The sequence below is a fragment of the Paramormyrops kingsleyae genome, chromosome 14, assembly GCF_048594095.1.
Source record: "Paramormyrops kingsleyae isolate MSU_618 chromosome 14, PKINGS_0.4, whole genome shotgun sequence".
In the NCBI taxonomy this organism is placed as follows: domain Eukaryota; kingdom Metazoa; phylum Chordata; class Actinopteri; order Osteoglossiformes; family Mormyridae; genus Paramormyrops; species Paramormyrops kingsleyae.
Genome location: NC_132810.1, coordinates 11,975,938 through 11,991,542, shown reverse-complemented (window position 1 = coordinate 11,991,542; position 15,605 = coordinate 11,975,938). Strand labels below are relative to the sequence as shown.

The following is a 15,605-nucleotide window of genomic DNA, read 5'->3' as shown; positions in this document are numbered from 1 at the left end:
ACATTATAGCCATGTTTATTATGCATTGCGACTGCCTTATGAAGCTCTCATCTATAATGCACTATAGATACCTTTATAATGGAGTACAAACCATCCGTAATTCTTATAGCACCTTTTATAATGCATTATGAAGGCATCTATAGTGTATTATAGATAACAGCTGTAAGTAAAGTGTTGCCATTTTATCTTAATTGTGAGGCTTTTTGGACTTCTATTACATCATTTAACAATATGAAACAACATTAGGAAAATGTCCAGAAACTTTATGAACTACTTCATAATTACAAGTGTGTTATTATTAAAGCTTTATTTTTAAATAGTGTGCTTTGTTATGATGTTATTTAGGACCACTCATGCATGAAATGTGTTTTAATGCAGCTTTGTCTGCTAACCCTTTCCCTACAATTTCTGCTAGCCCTTTCCCAACCATACAATTAAAATAGTATTGCTAAGGGGCATAAAGCGATTGTTAATGCAGTTTAGAGATGCTGTCTTGTGGAACCGTGCCAGTGCTATTATAATACCTACTGTAGTTAATAGCTATTATTTATATTTACACATATCTCAGCACACATGCTAAATTAGCAACTAGCCATATTTGCTATTTTACCTGTACCTGTGATGTCCATAAAATCATACCTTGGATTCCAGGAAATACTTTATGATTTATTAGAATAATTGGACTATAAAGCTTATGGTAGATACTGAGATAAATCCTGATGAATCTGTCATTCTCAAGCAGCAGGCTCTCTTTCCCGCCAGCAACTAAATATGCATCTATGATGCAGTCTCCATAGGAGGGATAATATTCTATGTGCATGAGATATAATCAGTTTAATTAGCCAGGGCCATTGCAGTAAGCAGATATGATGTTTTTTCCCAATAAACATTCAGGCTTCTTCTCGGAAGCCTTTACCAAAAGAGGGCATGGTGACGCAATAGCAGAGCCAGTAAGATTTCTGCATGAAATGGACTTGGGGGGAGGGTCCTCCTGTGAACCTCAATCCAGCAACACTTGATCTTTCTCATCAGTGGGGAGGAGGGTAATCAGGCTTCATCAATACACCCATCTCTCATCCATCATCTCCCAACAATTTATCCTGATCAGGATTCCAGCTAATACCTTTTCATCAAAAAGAAGGGCATTTATTTTGCCCATATTAGCTTCTATTGCATCATTAGGGGCTTTATGGTACAACTTTATCCATTAATTAAATACATTTTTCTACAAGTTTCCTTTTCTATTAATACGCCAAAATGGCAGACTGTCTTGTATGTCATGAAGCGCGCACTCGAGGTGAGCATTCAACTAAAAAATAAAAATAATGCTTGCTCTTAGGACACACACACATGCGCACACCCATCCTGTGGAGCACGAGAAAGCCATCAGAATAACCAGCATGGATTTTTCCACACAGCTGCAGTGTCAGGATCCTTTATCACTTTGCAATCAAAATCTGGTTTCCACTGCTGTTTCTGTCAACACTGTTTACTGTCTGGAAGGACGTTAAAAATTCAGTATTCAGAAATGTATGGAAGGAATATGAGCCTGCATATAACAATGCATTTATTATATGTTTTTTTCTGTTTATCTGCTGTCATTCTCCCTTATATCTGTTCTTATCTATGTACTGATGCTTCATGCAGTGTGAATCATTCTGGTTTGACTGTGTTACTCTGAAGGCCACTGGGCCACCCGAAACTGTTTGTCTTGGTGAAAGTTTCTTGGTACTTCAAAGGATGACCACATGACTTTCAGAAGTCATATCAACAGACTGGGATTGAAACACTGGATTATGTGCCACCCATCCATCTGGGACCTTTAGCCTATCCCAGAATGCACAGGGGAACACCATTGATGCAAAGCTAGCTTGTTGCTATTTCGAGATGCCAGTGTGCTGAACTGCATGTTTCTGGACATCAGGATGAAATATACAACAGCTGTTGAGCATGCAAATTCCACAAACTCAACCCCAATCCCCCAGATAGGAGGCAATGGAGCTGCCCTCCCACCAACAGCGCTGCACCATTTCATGCGCCAGAGAGGTATACAATCACTTTTGATTAGTTTCATCTCAATTCAAGAAAGAGGCCATAAACATGCATATGTAGATGGAAAGTAGAGCTTTATTTTGACAGAGATTTCTACATAATGATGTTCAGCTAGACTTTTAGAGATGAACTAATTTTATGTAAGCGAAAGGACTTAGGAATTGTGTGTGTACTTTCAGTTTATTTGTAGTGGCTTAGTAACATTCATTACACAGATTTCCTTTTTGCAAAGTTTTCAGTTTGTTTGTGTCTATGGCACTGAGAGTTTCCATCCGTGTTTTAAGGTCTTCTTGTATTTGTGAAAGTATGCAGAAATTTTAAAGCATCTTTCTGTGTCGAATTCTCCTTGCATTTCATAGAGTATAATCTAAAGTAGTTGAGGAATGCTGCAGGATAGTAAGGATGCATCTTACTGGTATTTTCTAAAGCATCTTCTATCCATCCATCCATCTTCCGTATCATTTAGCATGAACCTTGGAGCTTATCTCAGCAGGCATGGGAAATGAGGCAGGGGACGCCGTGTGTGGGACTCCAGTCCATCACAGAGCACTGACTCGCATGCAATATGGCCAATTCAGAGACACTGATTCACATAACTGCATGTTTTTGCTATGTGGGAGAAAGGCAGAGCGCTCAGACCTAACCCTAAACCTAACCCTAAACCTAACCCTAAACCTAACCCTAAACCTGCTTGAACGCACAGAAAACATGCAAACGCCACATACAGAGTCAGGGGTGGGAATCAAACCCACAATCCCGAAGCCTCATTGTGTGAGGCCACAGTGTTACTCTCTGAATGAACATATTTCCTGAAGAATAGTGCAGAGGGCTATGGAATTCCAATCCTTTTATATCAATAATAAGTCCCCAGAACCTGAAAAAGCCATTAATCTTCCATATTTGCTTATGGGCGGACATAACGAGCTACTTGCAAGTTGGAGTTTAGTGGTTTTGCTAAACAGAATCAGCATCAGCAACAACAGAAACAGGGTTGGACTAAACACCGAGGTGAAGAGCAAAAATCTCAGCTTAACTGTGAACATGGGTCATTTTCTTAGGCAGAATGGCAAAGGTACAGGTGGGGCAGGCAGAATGGAGGTCAGGAGGCTGGCAAACCGAGAAGAGGTAACACACAGCATAGAAACCCCAATCATAATCTTAGTGGCAAAAACTAGACAGAGAAACAGGACCGAACACCAGCCCTCAAACACAACAAGAACACATGCATGCAAGCAGTAAACCAGACATAAAATCTCACAAGCAGCTGAAGGTAAGGTAGATAATTGATCTACAGGTGCTATGATTAGGGTGACGACTCATCTGGATTCCGTACAGACAGTCCGGATTTCCAGCCCCCTGTACGAACTCTGTTGGGTCTCTTCCTTTTAGACCCTTATCTTCCATTTAGCCCCCTTGTCCTCCTTTTTCCTTCCCCCTACCTGCCTCCCAGTCAACAACTAATGCTACTCTCTCCTTCCCCCCCAGTGCACAAGAAACGTGAAACTCATGCGTACATATGCTACGGAATAGCCGCATTTTTTATGCCATTCTCTCGAGATAATGAGATAGATATACCCTTCGCATCTTCATGGTCACCGCTTAGGCTGACCATCTAATCCATGTCAGGAGGGACATTATGAGCCACGACAGGGTTTGTCGGCTACCGTCTCAATTAAAAAGACCTGGATTTCACTTCAGCACTGAGGTCTTGCTGTGTGCTTATTGGTCAGTCTCCTATGATCATATATGTGTCACTAATCTGAAACAGCTGGATGAATGTTTCAACCAACGAAACAAATCAGTAAAAGTACAAGATGAACCAAACAATTTAGCCAAGCATGGAAGCCTTTCAAAGTAGTTTTAAAGTAGTCTGTAAAACCTGAAATAGCTCATAGTGTCCTTCCTGACATGGATTAGGTGGTCACCCTATCACCCCCACAGCTTTTCATGAGTGTCCTCCTTTTTGAGCCTTAGAGAAGCCATCTTGAAAATAAAGCAGGAGTTATGGGAAATGTAGTCCACTAAAACCAATCTCTGACACGATCACAATGGGTCTATCAAAGGAAGCAGCGGCTTGGTGCATCACAGAGGACACACAGTCAGACAGTAAACAATTAAGAAATGCCAGTCAACTTCATTTGATAGTTTTGGAATGCAGGAGGAAACCTATACAAATTCCAGGAAGACAAGACAGCTCTTCACACACAGGGTGAAAGGTTAGATTTGAACCCCCATTGCTGGAAGTAACCAATGCCCCCCCCCCCACCCCCAAACAAAAAAATAATATGAGAATTGAAATTCACAACATGAATAGCCAATACAGTCAAATCCTGTAGTATGATGCAAAGCATGTCTTCATTATTGTTTACCTTGAGAGGCACAGCTGAGGTCACATTAAAGAACCAACAACATAAACCATATCATAAACGTGATGGTGGAAATGAACGCTTAGCATTGCCAGTTTCCCCACCATAATGGAAGGCCTCTGGGTTCTGCAGGATCCTGGCGATCCTTTGGGTCACTGTGTTGGGTCATCCTACCCTAGAACTCTTTCTAAGTTCCATGACGGCATATTTTAATTACAAAACCATAATACTTCAATCAAGCCTAATTAATTAAGAGCTTGCTTGTACTAAAAACCAGCATAGACCGTAAGTGGCAATTACCCAGAACTGGAAGCACAGCTTTCAAATTATTTTCCAGTTTGTCCTTGTGATTTGTAGTTACCAGCAATTATTAGGGAAATAACATTCCTGTTTACATAGCATTAACACATCCTGTGTTTTCTGGTGGCTTCCTTGTTAATGACTTCAGTTAAAATGTAATCAGTGATGAAACATACATTTGTCATTTATTATTAATCGTGCCAACTTTACTCTAGCTGTGATTTAATTGATCCAAGTAAATCACACAGTGAGTGCTAAACAAATCTGTCAGGGTTTATGTCCGCCCCATGGTTCTTGATTCATCAATCATTTTCGCATTATTTTAAAAACATTATCCTGGTGCCTAAAGTAAACATGCTGAGACCAAATGGTTGAAACAGCTGAAGTAATTAAAACGACCCTCCAGAATTACTTGTGCATCCATGGTGCGCCTACGTCCAGACGCCCTCCTACCTGCTCCTACAAGGTTGTCTATTTATTTTGTTTTAAGATTGGGGTCGATGGTCACCAAAGTGTGTAGTGTCTCAGCGCACTTGCACTTCAATGGGGGAAATGGAACGAAGCCTGACTCTTTAGTGAGGAAGTCTCACCATGCCTGTACCAACTTCTGGATTTCTGGCTGCCCCTCCCAACACTAGATTTCTAAACAGCCCCCACAGAACGCAGCCCGACAGGGAGTATCACCGCCAGGTTCGGGAGCTGAACTCTGCGGAAGCGTGAGGCTGAGCAGAGAGTTGTGTACAATTGGACATGGGCTTCCCATCCTCCAAGACATTTACAGCAGACGATACAGGACAGGGCTACAAAGATCATTAAGGACCACAGCCATCCCATAAGGGCCTCTTCTCTGTGCTGAGGTCAGGGAAACACTCCCGCTGCCTGAAGACCAGCACAGGAAGGCTGAGGAAAAGCTATTTTCTACAGGCAATATGGGACCGTAATGAGGACAGTGTTTAGGACAGAGCTGCCCAGCCCTGCTCCTGGAGATGTAGCACCCTGCAGAGCTTAGCTGCCACCCAACACTCCTGATACAGATTATCAAGCCCTTCACTAGCATCTCAGTATTAGAGCCAGCTATGTTGAAGCAAGCTGCGATGCACTGTGTGTTCTGACATCTTTCTATCATAGCCAGCAGTAACTTTTTCAGCAGTTTGTGTTACAGTAGCTCTCCTGTGGGATTAGATCGGATGGGCTACCCTTCACTCTCCCATCAACGGGTCTCCATTTGGCCTTCCTTGGACCACTTTAATTAGGTACTAACCACCGTACACCAGGAACACCCCACAAGTCCTGTTGTATTGGAGTCGTCTAGCCGTCACACTTTGGCCCTTGTTAAAGTCACTCAGATCAATACGTTCATTTTCCCTGCTTCCAACAGACATTCTAGAACTGTCTGTTCACTTACCTGATATATGATGGCACCCTTGACAGGCGCTATTGTAATGAGACAATGTCAGTGTTTACAGCTTTGGGGGGGGGGGGGGGGGCAGACGGACACCAACAGGATTCATGGTGTTCATGTGTTTCTTTTAATGACAGCAGCCAGCTGAACTAAACATCAGAACATTTCTTTTTATAACAATTATCCACAAAGTGTGCAGCTTTTGTCGCTGCAGTGTATCTTTCTTGGCTTCTGGAAAAACATTTCTAGAGCTTCTTGACATGGGGAGTCAGAAATGTCTGGCCCATTTACTGAGATCCGCATGCAGGCTGCAAGATGGTCTCCTTGCAGCCTATTGCGGATGTTTGTTTTGACCTGCAAATACATTATCTGTAAGGCTTTAAAAGTGATAGCTGATAGCTTAGTGATAGTGATAGTGATAGTTTAAAGCAGAAAATCCCATTGCGAAACGTATTTATCAACTTGGGAGCGTTTAAAAAACACAGATATTTTTGTCTGCTTTTCATGTGGTTGACGCGACATATTTTCCGATGCGCTCTCTGTCCGCTGGTGGGAGTGTGCTCACCTGTGTGTGCACACGTGTCTGTGTACGCACATCGGGGCAGATCTCCACCATGCGCGATACAGAGAGCAGAGGAGAATTGTAAACGTGCGACCGTGTAGAGAGAAAAATGACAAGTGACTGGGTAAATTAGATAAATAACATAAAGGCTATTTACTTTGTTTAATAAAAGGACAATGTATAGACCTGTTCTATAGGAAAGGTGACCTTAAATGACTTCTGTTGTGATCTGGTGCTATATCATCCTGAGACCCAAGGAGAAAAGTGTCCTTCAATTTTAGATTATTTGTCTTTGGAGGAAATAAGACATCTTACAATTTAGATTTTTTCAAATTTATTTTTATTTTTAATTTCACAGCATGTCCTCTTTAGTGTACAACAGGAATAAATATGTTTCCTTACATCAGTGAAAAGATAGATGCAAACACAAAATGTCCACTACAATGGACATAAATGAATGGGTGGGGTCTCAGTAGGATATAGAAAATAAAATTAAATAAAATTAAGTTGACCTTTAAGGGGGGGGCAGGAGGTGCCATTGGGAGGGCGGGGCGCCCCCCTAATATAATGGAAGGGGAAACACTGAATGTTTTTCACTTCACCTGTCAGTGGTTTTAACATTATTGTTGATCAGTGTATGTAAATATTTATCCTTTGACTCTTGCACTATCTGCCACTTTATAGACAACTGCACTATGGATATTTAGAATTGTTGTTATTGTAGCGTCGAGCAGACCGAGTCATTGCCGCAAATGAGGAGTAGGCTTGCTTGCTGGGAAGAACAGGCTCTTTTATTATAGCCCTATAACAGGTGCCCAACGAGCACCGAACTAAAGGTAATAGGGAAACACAGGGTAGCATGGCTAACTGCTGGTGGGCACTGGTGTGACAGAACCCCCACCCCCCGCTGCCGACCCTTCCTCTTGCGTGCCTTAGGGTCCTCCTGGCCAGGGAACACAACACCCAGCAACTCCCACAGCCAAGCCCCCTTCTCTGGGGACAGCCAGCTCTTGGAGCAGCTAGAGACTGCCAGCCATGCGGCATCCTCCTGGCCCCAGCTCTTCTTTCCCTTCTGCTTGGTGGGTCCAGTTGTGTTGTGTGGCAGCCTGGTTCTGCTGCAGGGTCTCCTGCCCGCAGGGTTGGGTGGCCCTGCACGGCCGCTTGAGCCCCCGCAGGAAGTGAGCGTGTTGTTCTAGCGTGCTGTGGTCCGAAGCTAGCCGGGTCTCCATGGTGCGGCACGTCACCCCCGGGCCAAGCAGTGCCATCTCATGGTCACGTAATGCCGCCCCCGCTTCCTCAACCAGGCACGTCTGATGGTCCTGCTCCCACCACTCATCCGACTCACGGTGCTGGGCCAGCCAGCAGTGGCACGCCTACTCACACGCACGCCTTCTCACACTCACGCCTACTCACACTCACGCAGAGCAGCCTCTGCCTGCTGCCTCTGCTCGTCATGCCTGCAGCTGGGGTCGTGCTGCGGCTCTTCGCGGCTGACGAGTGGTTGAGCCCTTGATGGCCAGTGGGTTTGGGGTGAGCTTTCAGGCAAGAGCGTAGCCGGTGCCCCAGCAGACGGGTTTCTCCGTCCGACCCATGTAAACCCCACCGGCGCTACATTATGTTTTTTGTTTACTGCCTAATGTTCTGTCCCTTTATGTCCCCTGTATACCTCTCCCTTATACATTTGTCCCCTGCTCACAGTCTGGAGCTCAGCAATATGCATTTTGCTGCAAACCCAGGTGTGTGTGTGACAAATAAAATTTAGCCACGCTAAGGGATTTATGCCTTTTTCTTGTCCAATTAAAGAGTAGATGAAGAGGCTAAACTGACTAGCAGACCTGTAAAAGACTTGTAATTAACAATAAGTAAAGCGATTAAACCCACATGAAAATGTCTTCTGGTCCCAGTAGTAATTTCAACTGCCACTGAGAGACAAAGAAACCCAGTCTTTGAAGACAGAACTAGTTTTTGCATTTTCTTTAAATATTGTTTACCAGTCACTGGATTGACATAAGCTAAACAACTATGTGTGGACATGTCTCACTAGAAAATGCAAGGCACCCTATTATTATAGGGACCTGGAAAAGGCAGAGAGGGCAGTCAGAGAAATATTTCTGCTGGAAATTTATCTATGGTTCAGACATTACAGTTCCGTGATGAGAATCTTCCCCGTCTGATTGTCTGATTCACGGGCAGTTTTCTGTCATATTTTCATGACCGATAAATGGCAACTAAATAACACAAAATTTCTGTAATTCTGTAATTGTCATTGTCAATAAAAGTGCACAATGGTGGTTCCGTACATTAAATAAGCAGTTACGCCACCATCAACAGAAATTATTTTGTGGTATCGAACGCTCCTTCACAGCACCATGGACAACAGGTCTTAGAGCCCCAGAGTGTATCTGCCGTCACTAGGGTTAACTCTGCATTTCATTCCAGATTCATAGGCACTTTTATCATGGTGTGAAGAGTGTCTAAAATCCTATATGCTGATAGCTTCACCTTGACATGAAGTGTGTCAGATTTATGCCATGACCGGATGGCTCACCAGGAACCTGCCTAACACCCACAGGCCTCATTCCGCACCATGCAGGGCGCCCTGCCCCAACACGTCCTGTGAGGAAGGTTAACAGGACACAGCTGGTGGCTAATAGCTCCAGCCAGGGACCAGGATGGCCTTCTCTAGTGGAACGTAAAACCTTAAAGGTTGGGGAGAGAGTAAAAGGTAAGCAATGTGTGTGTGCTTTCTCTGTCCCCGTGAAAAGCAACCTGAAGGATGTCCACCCTGAGGGGACAGCCGCCTCGTGACAGACACATTCACCTGGACCATGTCCACCCTGAGGGGACAGTCGCCTCCTTACAGACACATTCCCCCCGCAAGATCCATCCTGTCTGGCTGGCAGAAGAGGAGCTTCCCACAGCCCACCGAATTGGAGACCACCAAATTGGATATTGTTTCAACCAACCAGCTGAGCACTCAACTGATTGGTTGAAACAAAATCTTAGCCTGGATTTGTACTTTCTGGACCTGAACTATTTGCCTCTGAACCTGAATTTTGAATACAAATGCAGCTTCCGAAGGCCATGGGAATGTTATATATTGCATCCACGGCTCATTGTCCACAGGAACTAATCAGGATTTCTTTGTATAGCAGTCAGGGCACAAGGACCTTCATTTGCCAGACAACAAGCCATATTTGAGGGTGTTGTGAATAATATGGATATCACATGGAGATCTCTGAATGACCTATGGCTGTTTTTAAATAAAAGATTTTGTAATGAGCCTAATTTGTGGGAGGCTTTGCAGTCGTGCCAGATACAGCCAGCGTTCTCCTTCAGATATAAGATGGGCTGCTGAGGTGGGAGCTGGTGCTGCCCATACTGCTGCTAACTAATGTTTTTGCTATTTTCCCCAGCTTCTTAACCTGTGAATATAAAAGGAATTTTGCATCTTTAGATTTCTGCTTATTTTTATTTTAAATAATTGAATAATTTTTAATTGAAACAATATGCCAAACTGATTGGACCATTAAGGCACTGGGTACATTCTTCAAGGTCATTTTAGAAAGTCAATGCACTTTATGATTAAATCAAGAGTAAACAATCAACCAAAACAGGAATGGTGAGGAACATTCATTATTGCATCCATCCATCCATCCATCCATTTCCTCCACCCGCTTGTTGCCTAAAGATTCACCCCGTACTGTGATGTCTCATATTTTCATTCTTCAGCTGTCCTTTTCCTGGAGATGTTTCACAAACAACACGTCACATTTTTCGGGGAGTACAATCTAAGTGGCGGATGAGCTGATTATGTTACGTGTGACTCTGAGTGCCTTTTAAGTGTATTTTTCTGTCAACACGGTGCAGCGCTTTAAAGCTTTCAGGCTGCTTCAGCGGAGAGTAAGCAACATGAGGGATGTACAAAACAATATATGTGACAGGAGAAGCGATTCTGAAACAGCAAATGTGCAAAGATTTAATTTCAATTACGGCTACATAAGAAGGTCCACATGGAGATGAAAATGGTAATAAAGCTATGAAAGCGCGATCCCATTAGCAACCAAAGTTCAGACAGTCATGCTCTGAAGGACTTCATACTGTCCCAATAGACAAATGACGAATAGGGTCATAGCCTGGATAGATAGTGTTGCCCAGCCTTTTCTTAATTATAATCCCTGTAGGAACATTTGTGGTGCTAAAATCATTATGGGTCGGAACTCATAAATTCTTTTTCTTGAATTCTGTTTCACAGCTGTTTTTAAAAGTAAAATAAATGGCTCTGGGCACGGCGCTTCCTGTTAATTGCATGTCGGATTTGGTCTGCCTGCTTTGGGACCAATCTCCTAGAGCGGGCAAAATCGCCCTGATGAGCGTTTATTGTCCGTATCTGGCTGGTGAGGCAGAAGCCTCTACGTTTCATTATTGCCGTCTCACTGGCTGTTCTCTTGAGGTAGGGGTCATGCAACTTTATTATCAAAGAAATGCATAGCCTGTAAAATGTTTGTTATGAATGTTTTGCAAAAATATCCCTGGTGGTCAGGAATTAATGTGCTCACTGCCATGGTTTGATTCTCAGCTCCGGGAACACAGTGACACTGCTGGTTCTGTGCTCATTGGTCAGGAGGCTGCCAGTTTAAATCTAGTAGCCAGCAGAGTGAGGTCACCAGTGGGCCCTTAACTTACAGGGGTGCTAGAGGCTGTCTGACCCAAAATACAAGGAAACTGGTCCCCATAAGGACAAAAATAGGTATTCATCATTGGTCCCCACAAGGTAAGGTATACCTGGACCCCCCCCCCCACACACACACACACACACACATGCAGCAGAGTTGGATTTAAACTCCAGACAGACATACTAATCAGAAATGAATGACAGATACTTTCATTTACCCTGCTCATAAAAACCTCCTAAAGAAGAAAACACTTCCTAAATGGCTTGTGACCCGTAGACCGAAACGAGGGGCTGAGGTCACACAGTAGCTGGGAAATGTCTCCGGCCAAAAGTGAGTAAAACTGCAGGCGTGACTTTGGCGACCTTAAAGGGCAACAGGGCATGTTAAATTATGAAAATGGCAAGAACATTTCAGTACCATATTTTAAAATGTTTTTGAATCCAAAACGCTTATTTGTTTTTCTCATTGAATTTCTTACAACCAAATGATTCAATCTCAAATTCAGAAATAGGAGAATTTATTTCAAATTTACAAGGTTTACCACATGACATGTAACACCTACATGTCCTTCGATTTAAGAATGCACAACAAATAACAAATAAATTCTTTGGGACTGATGACAATAACTCTGAATCCAATACAAAGGAAATTAGAGAGAACACTGACATAACTGATAAGTAAATGGGAGGTGATCCTGTCCCATGTCACAGGAGATACACTCCAGCATTCACAGACAAGCTTATTTAAAATCGTGTTGACATACTTAAAATACTGACATTTAAATATTTAGGCCATAGCTTCAAAATAATTAGATCATGCACAGTGTTTTTTAATAAAAGGAAAGCATTTTCACAGCGAGTGTGGCTCGCAGTGTAAGCCTAGACAGCAGACTATATACAGGAATGTACGTGTTACAGCCAGCTGGCACCGGGGCTGTTTTAGGGGGGCTTTAGCCCCTTCTCAAATGTTGTCTTGCCCCCCAAATAAATGACCCCCCCTTTCCATAAGCCTGCAGTGGTGCTTCTGCCTGGACATGAGCAGCGGGGGGCGACGTTTGCCCCTTCATCCACGGCTGAGCAGTTCCTGCACTTACGTTATGCTAATAACCACCATCAGTGGAAATTTCAGGGGACGAAATGCGACAAATTACCGTCCACTTGAGGATTAAGCCGCGCGAACAGTAAGACTGATCGTTTTTCTTTAATGATGCGCTGTAATTCTCCGAAGTGTAGGGCTCATTAATTCGATATTCTATTCCCTCTCTTCCAAGTGAGGATGAGAATAATTCAGACAAAGTACTTATTTTACATAAGACTATATACTAATGATCCCCAGCAGAGTTAGACTCCAGCCCATAGACTAAATCACCACAGTTTGACCATCGTCTCCGGCCGGGAATGTAAATCACCCCCAGCTGCACGGGTAAAATGAAAAGTCTGCCTCACCCCGTATCAGGATGTCTGCAGCCCTGGGTTAGTACTCCCCCCCCCCTCCCCCCCCAGATCTGCTGTCCCTATTAGGCAGGAGAGAATAGAAGGCCTGGTGGGGGCCAGGGCTCATGGCGGACTGTCAGTTTTCATGAAGTGCCGGTTTCTCAGCTGGATCCCTGTACGACTCTTTCTGGAAGGATCCCTGACAGCGGCCAGCCATGCAAGTGTCTCTGCCAGACCTGGACTGAGCCATAAAGTTACATTAAAGTGAATAGCACTCAGATTAAAAGCAGAGGTAAACTAGGCTGGCTGTGAGTAAATTACAGCCGTTTTCCTTAACGTTGTGCATTAAATTATCAGGGGGGTGGGGGTGTGCAATCTTGAAAAACTGTATGGGTTAAGATTTAAAACGTCATAAAGGAGGAGTCAGCTTCAGGTTAAATACAAGCATGAAATGTCTGACAAGCCTGAGATCCAGGAAGGGCTGCCTGGTATACCGGGCATTTTTAGATGGCTGGGCTGACGGGTTTGTTAGCTGGCACCACAAAATCCAGGGCTGATTTTTAATTCTGGTCCAGCTCTGCATCCAGGGAGATGCACACATGGTAACACGACGTGATGCTAACAACATCAACCCAGAGCCAAGGCTTGTGCTTCTGTCTTGTTCCAAGGATGCAGGCAAGAGCAAATAATGAGACCCTACTGAAGGAAACCGTGAATTTCATTTGTCCCTTTCCACCCAGTGCCCTGGATACTTTAAGGGCAGAGCTGATCTGCATCGGGAGAATTGCTCTTGGCTGCGGTTGTGAGGAAACAGAAAAGGCTTATCATGGCGTGATGTAGCCTGCATAACAGAGAACATGATGTCCTGTGTAGCGTCCTGTGGCGTCTGTTCTCCTGTTGTTGCCTTCTCTAAATCACTGTCTGAGAGAAGTGTGACTGCATCCTGTTGACAGTTCAGTGAGGAATCCTCCATTATGTGCATGCTGCGGGGGGTGCTCACAAAGGGCCAGTTCCCAGGCCGGTTGCCCTCTATGTGGTGCTTTGCGCTGATTTGGTTCCTGAAATTCCATTTAATGTCATCCATCCACCAAAGGTACCTAGGCTGGCTGAAGGAGTTCCATCCTACCTCTCCTTACAAAGCTGCACGTGGCCCCAGCGAATCAGGAGAGGCAGGGAGCGTGTCCATGGGAACCGTCTTGGAAGGAAACCACCCCTATGGGAGAATGGAACCACCCACCCTCTACAAGGCAGCACCTGAAAAGTGCTTCCGGTACAGAGCGATGTGGGAGCAACTCCCATGCATGATTACTGTTTTATTGGACTACTTATCTCAGTAGGACCCTCAATCTGGCTGAGTAATTTGGAATATTACAAGTCACTTTCTATAATGATGATTCTAAATCCAGAAGTCAAACAACACATGCTAATGGTTTTACTCTCTGGGTAGCCCCGAAGTATGTCAACCGTTAAAATATAGGAAAATGTTACATACATTTTAATTAAACAGTGGCTGTCATCAATAATAGTTACCAACTGGAGTAGTCAGCACCGTACTTAAAGATTGAACTGGTTTCCAGTTCATTTCCCACTACAGCCTGGTTTGTATAAATATCTGTAGAAAATCATAACATTAGGGTTAATAAGATCTGGACAAGCAAAGTAATAAGGTAGTAGGTTCCTTTCATAAACCAGTAATAGTGAGGGGTTAATATTAAGCTAGTTACAGTTTAATTTTTTATTTGATCAAATTGGTATCATTTGGGGTGAGTAGGAAATACAGAGGACACCATGCATCCATCCAATAATGCAGATTCACTATTTACACAAGAAAGACATCAAAATACCAGTCCCATATAACTTGACCAGAGTGATTAAGCTAAAGAAAAACATCCCAGATAAGACAATGATCAGAAAAGTCTTCAGAGGAGACACTGGTAAAAGTCAGCCGCTCATTTCTGCTGAGAACATTGTGTCATGCCAATGTTCTCTGTCTGAAATCTCTCCCACTCACCTCTGCCTGGGACATTTAAAATGTCATTAAAAGCATTAGTCCAAGCCAATGTTACGGTAATGTTCTGTGGGATAGTGTTTGGCTCTGTGGGTTAGGACTCACGATCAGAAGGTCACCAGTTCAAATCCCATGGTTTGCTCAGAGTGATACCCTTAACTAACCTTAAGTGATCCTCACTTGTATGTTACTCTGTACCAAAGCATCTGCCAAATAAATAAAATGTAATAATATTAACCTTGTTTGATAAATTATACATTTACAGTCATTGATGAATAATAGGCATAAGACTGAGATCATAAAAAATGTAGTACTTCAAATAAATTTCCATGATTACCATGACGTAGCATAAACATATAGCTGGGAGCATCAATTAGTTATACACAAATACTTCAGCTATCATAGACAATACGCAGCATCAATATGTTGCATTTTTGTACTGAATCCTTTCTCGCCCCATGTAGAAGTACATACGGAAGAATGAATAAGCAAACACACGCAACTGAACAAATCCTGAATCCCCCCAGACCCACATCAGTGATATGCAGAGACTTTTTGAGGAGCAAGTGTTGGGATAGAGGGGGGTTAGTTGTGAAAGGGTACATTTTGTTGACCAGGGGGCTGGGGGGTCCCTGTTGGTAATTCGGTATGTTTTGCTGACTCAGTTAATTTTGTGTGATCGTCAGTTACCAAAAAGGAACACTTACAACCTCAAATGGGGGGCACTTTCAGACACCCCTCTCCACCCCCTCCCCCCTCTCCACGTGCCTGTGACACATCACCCCAAAGTATCTGGAACACAGCCC

At 43.5% G+C, this 15,605-nt stretch overlaps 1 long non-coding RNA gene across 2 annotated transcripts in view; it reads left to right on the top strand.

Moving 5' to 3' along the window:
* Positions 1–15,605, top strand: part of LOC111852452 (uncharacterized) — a 44,485-nt gene that overhangs the window by 27,647 nt on the left and 1,233 nt on the right. Inside the window, exons 2-3 of one of the 2 annotated variants that reach the window (XR_011982589.1) lie at positions 9,255–9,407; positions 13,885–14,061. This is a non-coding gene — a long non-coding RNA (uncharacterized lncRNA). Of the gene's footprint in view, positions 1–9,254; positions 9,408–13,884; positions 15,076–15,605 lie in introns of those variants that run through there. The other variant, XR_002840229.2, reaches the window with a different exon arrangement.